At 40.6% G+C, this 11,539-nt stretch overlaps 1 long non-coding RNA gene across 1 annotated transcript in view; it reads left to right on the forward strand.

Moving 5' to 3' along the window:
* LOC106727735 overlaps positions 1–9,674 on the forward strand; it is a 20,355-nt gene extending 10,681 nt beyond the window's left edge. Inside the window, exons 2-3 of the long non-coding RNA XR_001363966.1 lie at positions 793–795; positions 9,616–9,674. This is a non-coding gene — a long non-coding RNA (uncharacterized LOC106727735). The remainder of the gene's footprint in view (positions 1–792; positions 796–9,615) is intronic.
* Positions 9,675–11,539: the final 1,865 nt, after the last annotated feature.

Consider the following 11,539-nt stretch of genomic DNA (forward strand, 5'->3'; position numbering starts at 1 on the left):
GAGACTTATATAATACTACGTTAAACATAATAATTTAATTTTTTAAAAAAAGTACAGATTTTTTAAAAAGAAAGATTATTGGGTTGTATGTGTGAACCTCATCTAATCGCATGAGCCCTTACATGCTGAGAACCTTTTCTGGTTAGAGTTGGAAGACTCATGCAGCAGAAGGAGGAAGTCAGAGAGATTCCAAGAGAAGGGTTCAATCGCTAGATGTAGGGGCCCACATGAAGAACCAGAGTGGCCGCTAGGTGTTAAGGGTGGTCTCTAGCTGAAGACTAACAAAAAAACAAGGACCGCAGTCCTACAAGCACAAGGAATATTCTGCCCCAGTCTGACTCAGCCTTGAGCGATTCTCCTCCACTGCCTTCTCACTAGAGCTGGGCTGGCTGACACTAGTCAAGACAATGTAGCCTTCTGACCTCTAGAAATGTGAGATAACAAACGTGTTGCTTTAAGCTGCTCAGTTTGTGGTAACTGGTTCATGGCAGCAGTAGAAAACGAATATAGTTACTCAGTAGGATATTTGATTCATCCAAACAAAAGTGTCTTGGTGAATATAACATTGTTTTTAGATCCAAATATATTGCAACATTGGGTGGAAAAGGCATATTTTCTTTTGAGTATAAGGTAGCCACCATGGTCTTGGGGAGAAAAACAGAAATTTTGTTCTGAAATATATTTGGGTTTTTAGAAAGTTATGGTTGGTTTTTGCTTGTCACTTTATGATAGAAAAGCTGATACCTTGACAACAAAAACTGTGCCCAGGTTGACAAGAAGTGAACTTTATAGGGGGTGGAAATAGAGAGAAGAACATATTGTAAGTACTGGTTTGACAACAGAACTTGCTGCAGGGGTGACTGATCACATTAACAGGTCAGAGGCGGGTTAATCAGGAGGCCCAGGCTCACACACAATGCCCGGGCAGGTGAGAGGCCCGGGGAAAGGAAGGTCGATGAAGAGGGACCGGGCAGAACCAAAGGAGGACAAGACCTCTCAGTCTGACTAGGTGGCTTTGGAGGGAAGCTTTTAACTATAAAACTAAGGGGGGATGGGGAATAAAAATCTAGGAAATTAGATTTATAAATCTGAAGCTGAAGGAAATAAAAAAGATATTTAGAAAAAACACATGGAGAGAATTCATGTCAAGTTATATGTTAAATCTATGTTACAATTAGCAAAATAAAGTGTTGTCAACCAAGGATGCTCACCTGAAATGTTCACACTGGTGCTCAGAATGTTTACTGGAGTTCAATCAACCAGGCTAACAGGGCCCGTATGACTGTCCTCAGCTGCTCAGACTTCAGGCCCTTGCAGGAAAGAAAAAAGCATGTGCCCTGAATCCCATCATTCGCATAAGCTATCAAAGTAGTACATCAACCGATGTGCTACAAGAATTTTTTAAACATGCAATACCTGACTATTTAGTCAGAGGCACTGACCTCTTTTCCCTTAGATCAGTGGTTCTCAACCTTCCTAATGCCGCGACCCTTTAATACAGCTCCTCATGTTGTGGTGACCCCCAACCATAAAATTATTTTTGTTGCTACTTCATAACTGTAATTTTGCTACTGTTATGAATCGCAATGTAAATATCTGATATACAGGGTGTATTTTCATTGTTACAAATTGAACATAATTAAAGCATAGTGATTAATCACAAAAACAATATGTGTTTTCCCATGGTCTTAGGTGACCCCTGTGAAAGGGTCATTCAACCCCCAAAAGGGTCGTGAGCCACAGATTGAGAACCGCTGCCTTAGATTGTCAGATAAAAAAATAACAATAGCCAACACAACAATAGCCATCTTAGGTGACCCCTGTGAAAGGGTCATTCAACCCCCAAAAGGGTCGCGAACCACAGATTGAGAACCGCTGCCTTAGGTTGTCAGATAAAAAAATAACAATAGCCAATACAACAATAGCCATCCGGTGTGAATAAATCAAAATTATACTCTTTTTTTTGTCAGATCAGCAAAAAATATATTTCTTGGTGTGCCACGAAATTTTAGTAATTAGTCTATGTGTGCCACGAGATGAAGAAGGTTGAAAATCACTGATCTCGACCCAAGTCTCAGTCTTACAACAACAACATTATAAGGCATCATATTCCAAGGCTCAGAGCTCATCTTCCAGAAGCTGACCAAGGGCCAGTCCTGAAAACAGGTCACTCTTGTGAATGTGCAGGGTTTGAACCCAAGCCTGTTGAATTCATTCTTCCCTGTGCAGAATAGTTTTTATCAGAGCCCTTGGGTTATGGCCCATGGGGTTATATGAAGACAGACGGGACACTATTTATGAACCAAGTTCACATGCCGTGACTGAATCAGGAATCACTGTGACAAGAACTCTCTTCATTGGAGCCACATTCTGACAGAGGAAAATTGTTTTTTGTGCAGAGAAAGAGAAGCAGAGAGAAAGTGTGTTCTGTGGGGCCATCGCCTCTACCCAGGCTGGAGTCTGTAATCCTACTATTATCATGAACTAGGAGCTCAGTCTTTCAAATGCCACAGAAGCCTACAAAAACCTATGCAGCGGATTCAAAGGTTCCGGGAACTAGCTCATCTCTCTCTCTATGCTTTCTGTTCTTTTTCACAAAGAATATAGCATTTGTATGACACACTGAACAGGAAAGGCCACGGTTAGCCAGTAGACACCAGCCCAAGGGCTGCAGATGCCTGAGGTCCTGCAACTTAAGAGGGTCCATCAGTTGTACATCTCCAAGATACTAGCTGCTTAACAGGTTTGGGAGCAATAGCACATTCTGAGGGTTTGCCTCATATTCTTTGACATGACAACATCTGCTCATTCTATAGCAACATCTACTATATCCTTTCTTAGTCAAACCATCTTTTCTTGCTCATACACGGAAGTAGAGGTATGAATTTGATGATTTTCCTCCCTCTATTGGAAGACAGTATTTTTCTGTCTCTGTGCTGATTAAAGTAGTAGATTTTGCTAGGGGAGTTTGTGCAGGGTCATGAAGGGGTAACTTGCTTATTTTTGTGCCTGGTTCCAGGGTCTGGCTTTAGTCCTGGGTGACAGCAATGAAAGAACCTATGTCTATCTTCAAGGAGTTCGTATTCCATGGGGGTGGGGAATAGGCAGAAGACAGACAGTTAAAGTTTAATGAATGGCACTCTAGTGGCAGGCACAAAACCATTGGATGGGAGAAAAGACATCTTGACATTTGCCTTGTCTAAAATAATTATGTTGCATACGTTTAACAAGTTACTTTGGGTTCTCTTTCTAGTCATGGACTTTAGGGTCTGGAAAGCTTAACAAAGATAAGGCTGAGGCACCTTTGAAGATGCCTACTGCCTGTGGGCAGTGAAGAGCTTGCCCCCTGAAGTATAGCAGCCCAGGACCCTACCCAGTTAGGAGGGACAGGACTGTGACTATGACTCACGTGCCTCAGCCAACACCGCCTCACCACAGCTTCACAAGATCTAGTCTCACATTTAACCTCCTTTAAGCCCAACATGTGTTGAGCAACTCAGCGTGTGAAAACTAGAGGGAGAACTTTAGGAATATTATCTCTGGGTTGACATGGATTTCTCAATCACAAGCATATGTGTAATAATGCACCTTTGAAAATGTCTCTAAGTTAATTTAATTGAGCTCTTCAGGTCATTTCAGCTGGTGGTGGGAAACAGAATTCTGTCAATTCAGGGTAAGCTTAAACTCAAACTCATGTAAACATGCACTTTAAACTCAGTCAGTTCAGAATTTTCAAAAGCTTTCAGGGCTCCTGTTCAGCAGCATTCTAATTCCCTATCCCTTCATGGTGGCCTCTTAGTTCAGAGGAGAAAAATAAAGGGACTGTATCATGGTCCCCATGGGAGGGACCGCTCCTAGTCACCCTCTGAATCCTGGACATCCTTAAGATTAACTCATCTCGTTCAGTCATCGTTTTTGTGCTGTAATCCCCACTACTCACATCTGAGGTGCGCACATTCTGCATCCTCCTGACTAATACCACCAAATACTATCCTATTAAAGAGCAGTACAAACTCATACATTAAGTTGCCATTGTGACTTGACCCTTTGTCTTCTGAGATCCCCTCTCATCCCTTTGTAAGTTCTAGGCATCTTGAGTCGCATCCCCCATGAGAACTGAAATATTCATTCTTGACTACATATCGGATGTTTCAGTACCCCCTCCTTTCCATATCCAGCAGCTATAGGTCGGTTGTCCAGGAATCTCTTGATCCTTCCTTTTAACTAGGGAAAGAATACTAGTAGAAAGCATTTTGAGTGAAGACTGTCGTTAGGATGTTCTGGGAACACAGGCTAGACTACACCGAATAGCTCCTGAATTCTGAGGGAGAGCACTCTCGCCTTACCTTATCTGTGCTCTTCTATTAGAAACTTATTTTTCTCCCATTCAGGAGAAGCTCATTGCATTGAAGCTCAACAAATTGCTTAGGGCATAAGCGCGAACTACTGTGATTGCCGTTAGGGAGTTAATAGAATGTTGGAGAATTAATAACATGGTGACAGTATGATGATTGTGCGCTAATCTCACTGCAGGTTATAATTACACATTGAGCATATATATGTAACAACCAAACTAAAAGGAACCATGCATTTAAAGGAATTATTCTGCAGCACAAGTGTACATAGGTTTAAGCTAAATTATGAGCAATATACACCTAGGTCTTTTAGTGACTGCTCTGGCTGCTATGTTGCTTTGCTGCTGGTACAGGGTGCTGGACAGACAGAGGGGATCTGCTTCCTAAGGTGTTTTTCTTCCCCTCGATCAAGCGTTTGCAACCTTGTTTTATAAAAGGCCAGACAGTAAACACGTGAAGCTTTGTGAGTCATGCTGTCTCTGTCACAATAAATCAGCTCTGCCTTTGGAGCATAAAAGCAGCCAAAGCATGACCGCATTCCAATAAAACTTTATTTACAAAACTAAGGGGCTGGCTGGCTTGGTCTGAATTGCCATCATTTGCAGATCCCTCCCTAGATTTGAAAGCAATCCTTTCCCAATTTTTGTCCTGCTTGGGCAAAATGATTAGGAAAAGTGTGTTTGGGAAACATATACTCATTAACTACACCTTTCAATGCTCAAGGCCAGGCTGCATCTCTCTTGTTCCATTGTATAACTCACACCCTGGCATAATGTTCAGTACATAGGAGGCATTTAAGTTCTTTTTTAAAAAACGGTAAACTTTTTTCTCCTATTCTGTACAAATGAGGACACATTTCTTACCTCTTCTTGGCAAGTGTCTGTGGTCAAGGGCAAACCTGAGACATGGACTACTTCTCAGTGGGGAGGTAACAGACACTAGTATTGACAGCAAGAACATTCTCTAGGCAACAGATCAGATTCTAAACATGACACTTTCAAATGCTGGGCTTGGGTCTTTTCCAAGGTTGACAGTTTTCAAATATGTGTTCTTTATATATAACTTAAAATATTGAACACCTAATAATTGTTCTGAATAGTATTGTTTCATGCCAGTTGTATTTCGCCATTTTTCTTTTGAGAGGGTCTAAATCAGTGGTTCTCAACCTTCTGGCCCTTTAAATACAGTTCCTCATGTTGTGATCCAACCATAAAATTATTTTCATTGCTACTTCATAACTGTAATGTTGCTACTGTTATGAATCATAATGTAAATATCTGATATGCAGGATGGTCTTAGGCAACCCCTGTGAAAGGGTCGTTCAACCGCCAAAGGGGTCGCGACCCACAGGTTGAGAACCACTGGTCTAAATGATGTCCACTGTGGTTTCATTAACCCTAAAGCATGGAGTTGCAGCTTCCTCCAAATTATCTTTCCCCGCCTTCGTTTGCTCTAATTACCAATGCTCTTATTAGCACATTAGAGGGCATGTAAAAGTACATTCTGGCACATGTATCCATCCCAAACATATATCTACTTGTAGGTGAAATTGCAAACAATTGATTTTGTTGTTTTAGTTAGTTACCAGCAGGGCTACAAGTTTTAATGGACTGCAAGATATTTAAATGCCAGCGTTTTATTCAGGGGAGATACTGACACTTTCTACTCGAGGCAAGATGAAAAGTCCCTTGTTTTCTTCATTGTGATCCAAATTAAAGCAAAGTTTAATTAAAGTTTCATTAAAGAAAGATCTTTTACGGTCCCTGGAAACATCTTTTTCTTTGAGCCAAATATGTTTGAGAATGATAGGCTTTCATCTCGAGTTTTTAATGTTTTGCTGAGGGAAGAAAGGGAATAGATCCACCATTAATGAGGTGTGATGTGGCTCAGCCAAGAGTACAAAGCACCAGGTGTTCCATCAGTTCTCATCCGGATGAAATATACTGTGGTGAAACACCTCTAAGCTTTCCTGACTGACAGTCTCTTAGCATGTTGCCACCTGAGTGACCTCTGATAGGGTGCTACTCTATCAGGCTTCCCATTGCATCCTCACAACTTTAACTATTGCTCTTCCACATAAATCTTTTTGATGCCAAATCTTTCCACCTTCTCTTCAGCTCCTGCACTGTCCACCCACACCTCCCTCCTTTATCTTCTGCAAATAAGCGCACCATCCTATTGTTACTCTCCTTTGAAAGATCCTATAACTCTTCATCTCATTTTCAGTGTTTGACACATGCATTAATTTATTTTCCTATTTGGCCTCTGGCATTATTGCTTGCAAATGAATCTCAGCATTTTTACCTGTAATTTCGCTGGGGTTATGTGAAAGGGGTCCACAGTGGGGAATAAGAGTACAAATAAAATTTACACATTTCCCTAGTTCATGTTTCCCTGGGAAACAGACTCTGAGACAAAACAGGCATGCGGGAAGATTACTGCAGAGTGCTCTGGGGAACAGTGTCTTTGAGAGAATAAAGGAGCCAAGATTGAGAGGGAGAAGTTAATCTGCAGGACAACTGCAGCTGAGACTAGAGAATCCACAGAGAGGTCAGGCACTGAGCTCACTTAACCAGTCATCAAATGCGGGAGGAGGGCATTCCTTTGGACAAAGCAGTTCTCTTTGGGGAAGAGCAATTACTAGGACTCTCCCCCTTACTTGAGGACAACACTAACCTCTGGATTTGTCCCCCAACTTTCTCTTGGCCAATAGGTTTATAACTTGAATTAAATCACTGCATCATCCAGTGAGGGTATCATAAGTTCAATAAGGATATAAGGGACAATACCCAAAAGGAGCTATAAGAGCTACCCAGCATGGCTTGGAAAGGACTAAATTCTGGGAGGTTTGGTTAAGGAGAGCAGATAGTAAGATTGCACAGGGGAGAGTTTATTTGGGAGCACTCACTTGAGATACACATGATTTAATAGCCTGGGAAAGACCTTAGGAGATGGGTGAACTCATGACTAGGATGGTTCCTAAAAGCATGGAGAAATGATGGCCCACACTAAGTGCCATTGAAATGCTCGAATTGTCTTGACAGATGGTGGAGAAAGGAATTGACAGAATCAAGAAGGTGGGCATCCTAGAGTAGGTGTGGTATGTATATCTCCCACCAGGTGATTACATCCCATGGAATGGCCATAGGCATGCACTTGTGAGAGGAGCACAAAAATCAGTAAAACGCTCTCTTCTGGTGGCCAAGGTTGATGATGGAAAAGATGTTACATAACAGGTAAGACCCTGGAACAATAAAGGCCACATGACAATGCTTACATGCAGAAAGGCACATAGATACAATGATCATAATCAATTGCAGTGTTGAAGTGACAGACAAGGGACTTGACTTGTGGAGAATAATGGAGATGCAATAAAGCATCCCTAAGGGCAAAATATATGTTAAGTCAACATGGGTACCACCCAGCTTGAACCAATAGAGGAAAGTAAAGATGGATGGCCCAGCACTGAGAGCTCTTAACCCAATAAAGAATTGTGATCTATTGTCCAGCCTCTGCATCAAGCCAGTTTTCAGACAGGGGGCCTGAGAAAGGATGCTCTAACACAGGGGTCCTCAAACTACGGCTCTCGGGCCACATGCAAATACAAATATTGTATTTGTTCCCGTTTTGTTTTTTTACTTCAAAATAAGATATGTGCAGTGTGCATAGGAATTTTTTCATAGTTTTTTTTTTAAACTATAGTCCAGCCCTCCAATGGTCTGAGGGACAGTGAACTGGCCCCCTGTTTAAAAAGTTTGAGAACCTCTGCTCTAACACTACAGCAAGTATATACTGTGGTGATACCTTCAATTTTTTCCTGATTTACTCAGGTGATTGTGCAATGAGGAAAGAAAAATTTCCCAGACATTTCTAGGAGTATTGGGCTTAGTCTCCAGGTTGACATTAATATACTAAGAAGCAGAATATACTAAGAAGCTATTACACTGGAGGCATTTAGGGGCCAATAATAAAAGGAGTCTGGACTAACATCTGCCCAACAGTGGGTCCACTGGGTCAGTTGACCCATCCTGTGGTCATTTTTCTGGTCCTTGAATTGAGATGAGCATATGTAACAGTTGGCATAACCCTCAGATTGAGTCGCTTACCTGAGATATATGAGTTTTCATATGGAGAAGTCCCTATCAAATTAGTACATCAAAAAATGAGCATTCCAGAGTGGAAGAGTGGATGAAAATAGTGCTACCCTTTTAAGGATCTAATGCATTGCTGTCAGAACTTTCTGTAATGATGGAAATGGTTATTGAGCACTTGAAATATGGCTAGTGTGACTGAGGAAATTAATGTGTAATTTTATTTAATGTTGACTTATTTAAATTTCAATATAAATAGCTGTATGTACCTAGTAGGTACCTTATTGGGTAATAGATCTAATGAATATAGGGTAGAGGTCCCCATCTTGTACCTATTTAATTCACTGGTTTCGACCCTGCAGAAACCTGTTGAATCCCAAAAGGCAAAAGTAGGCTACTGAAAACTAAACCATGTAGTGCCCTTAACTGCAGCTGCTGTTCCATATGGTTATTTTCCTAGAGCCATTTAACATGGCCTCAGGTCTGAAGTCTGAAGAAATTAACTTGGTGAATGCTTTTATCTATTCCAATCAGAAAGTGAGGTCACATTTTGTATTCACATGGACGAGGCAACAGTGTGCCATTATAGATTTGCTCCAGTGCTGTGTTAACTCTCCTGCCTTCTGCCATAATGTAACCCAAAGAGATCGGGCCACCTGGATAACCTGCAGAACACACTGCTACACTCTATTGATGACAAACATGACAAGTCTGCTTCCAGTGAGTCTCTCCTGAGAGTTGCTATCAGAGAATCTGAAAACATCATTGAGCCTATGGAACTTGCCACATAATCGTTCTGTTGTCTTTTTAATAATAAGTATTTGCATGAACACCAAATTTGGCCTAAGACTTGCTTTCCTTGCATTTCTTCACCTGGCATCAAGGTGCTGGGGGAGCTTACCTATCTCTTGCTACTGAAGAATTTACTATCTGCCAAAATGCAAACAAATGGCTTTGGTCTGTACTCAACAGGTTATTTATATTTAGGTTGGTCAGGTCAGGTGTTAATTTTTTAGTGAGAAATTATACGTTCATTTCTGGAATATTTTTCCTAAAAACCAAGACTGGCATAGAATCAGAGCACTCTCTTCTTTGAATATGGTAAAATTTGTACAACCTAGTTTGTTTTTTTTACCCTCATCCCAGGGTATGTTTATTGATTTTTAGAGAGAGAGAAACATCGATGTGAGAGAGAAACATCCGTCAGGTGCTTCCCATACATGCTCTGACTGAGGATCGAACCCACAGCCGAGGTGAGTGCTCTGACTGGGAATTAAATCCACAGCCTTTTGGTGTATGGGATGATGTTCCAACTAACTGAGCCACCTAAGTCAAGGCCAGTGTTTTTTTTTGTTTGTTTGTTTTTTTTGGAGGGGGTTACCCATCAGTCATCAGAACATTTTTTGTTAAGATAATTTATGAATTTTTATATGCTATAAATATTATATTCTGTTTAACATTAAGTGATTCCATAATCATATTTTCTAATATGGACTAAATCTTACCTTCCAACGTAGTTCCAGATCTTGCCTTAGTTAGTATTATTCTTGGAAGTTTCTTTAGGTGACAAATCTCATCTACTTTGTGAAATTTTGAGATCCCAACCAATGGCGTCTATGTGAATATCAGCATTTTGTATATTCCTAATTTTTATTAACTGGGTCAGTAGTGATTCCATTTGCTAGTCCACAATTTATGTGTTAAAAATGGTATTTTGTTGAACTGCAAGGTAAGGTTACTTTTGCAAGCTTCATCTGCATTCCATCTGTGTAAACCATCAGCATTGTCTCTTGGTTTTGTAATACTTAAAACTTTGTAATTTTAGCAACTGTGGATACTAACCAATTTCTCTCTATAAAATGGCTTTGTGAAACCCGTTGTTATGCAGGCATCCTGTGACTAAGGTCCTGTTGCACAGTGGAGGTGGAGCTGGACAGCGGCTGAAGCTTGAGCAGAGGCAGCTGGTTGCTACAGCTGTGGGTCACAGCAACTAGATTAGACCACATGTTCATTCTGTAGACACTGTTGAAATCTCTCACTGATGGAAGGCCCATCGACTTTGAACAAAATGTATCCAAGTGCCTCTTCAATAAGCATGCTAGAGAGGTGAACAAAAACCCAGCACCCAACATTTCTGTGCTTATAAAAAGTGGAGTTGTAACTGAAGTTTAAATTGGAAGGTTAAAGCTTGGACACCAATATACTGGTTATATCAGACAGGGCTACAATCTCTTTTTCTTTTTTTTTAACAGAAGGTTCAGGCTACTCAGTCTCTGTGTGGAAAAGAATGAGATTATTCAGCCAGAATGAAATGTTACTGCTGTGTAGTTTCAATAAAAGTTGTCTGGAGGTCCCCAAATCAAATATTGTTTTTTCAAAGGTGCAGCAATGTCTCTTCCCAATACACAAATTCCGAAGTTTTATTTTCATGGCCACGTTAATAGACGTGTGCTTGAAAAAGACTCCTGTAAAGAGGAATTTTATGTAGCAGGCCCAATTTTACTAACTCTTTCTAATACATATAAAGTTAGAGATGCTTTTTTAAATGCATCATAGTCTTCTAGAATTGTGGGGTTAAAAGTGAAGGATCGGGCAGGAAAAAGTATTGTCTTTCATTCTTTAACTGTTGTATCTCTCCCTTCTCCCTGGCATCACGTCATCTTCATTGCTTCTATTTTGCTAACTCCGTTAAGGAGAGGGGAAAATAAGAACCAAGAGAGGTTAGAAAGAGTGTTGGGATGGATAGAGAAGCTTAGGTTGGGAAATGTCAAAGGAAACAAACATCTTTCTACACTTCTCTTTCCCTGTGCTATTATTGTCATAGTTTAATATTCAACGTACATGCTTATGATTCTCAAGTCTATATCTTAGCCATGCTATGGCTAATAACTGGTACCTCTTCACAATCTCAATTTCAGGTATCCACTCCAAGATGAGTACCTCCAATCTTTCCAGTTCTCATTCTCTCTCTTTGTAGTCCAATTCTTAACAATCCTTCTACCTCACCAGTCTCAACAATCCATTATCCTACCATCTTTCAATGTCTCATGCCTGTCTCATTTTCTCTTTCCTACTTAGTTAACTTAAATTTTA

The sequence above is a fragment of the Myotis brandtii genome, unplaced genomic scaffold (genome assembly GCF_000412655.1).
Source record: "Myotis brandtii unplaced genomic scaffold, ASM41265v1 scaffold470, whole genome shotgun sequence".
NCBI lineage: Eukaryota > Metazoa > Chordata > Mammalia > Chiroptera > Vespertilionidae > Myotis > Myotis brandtii.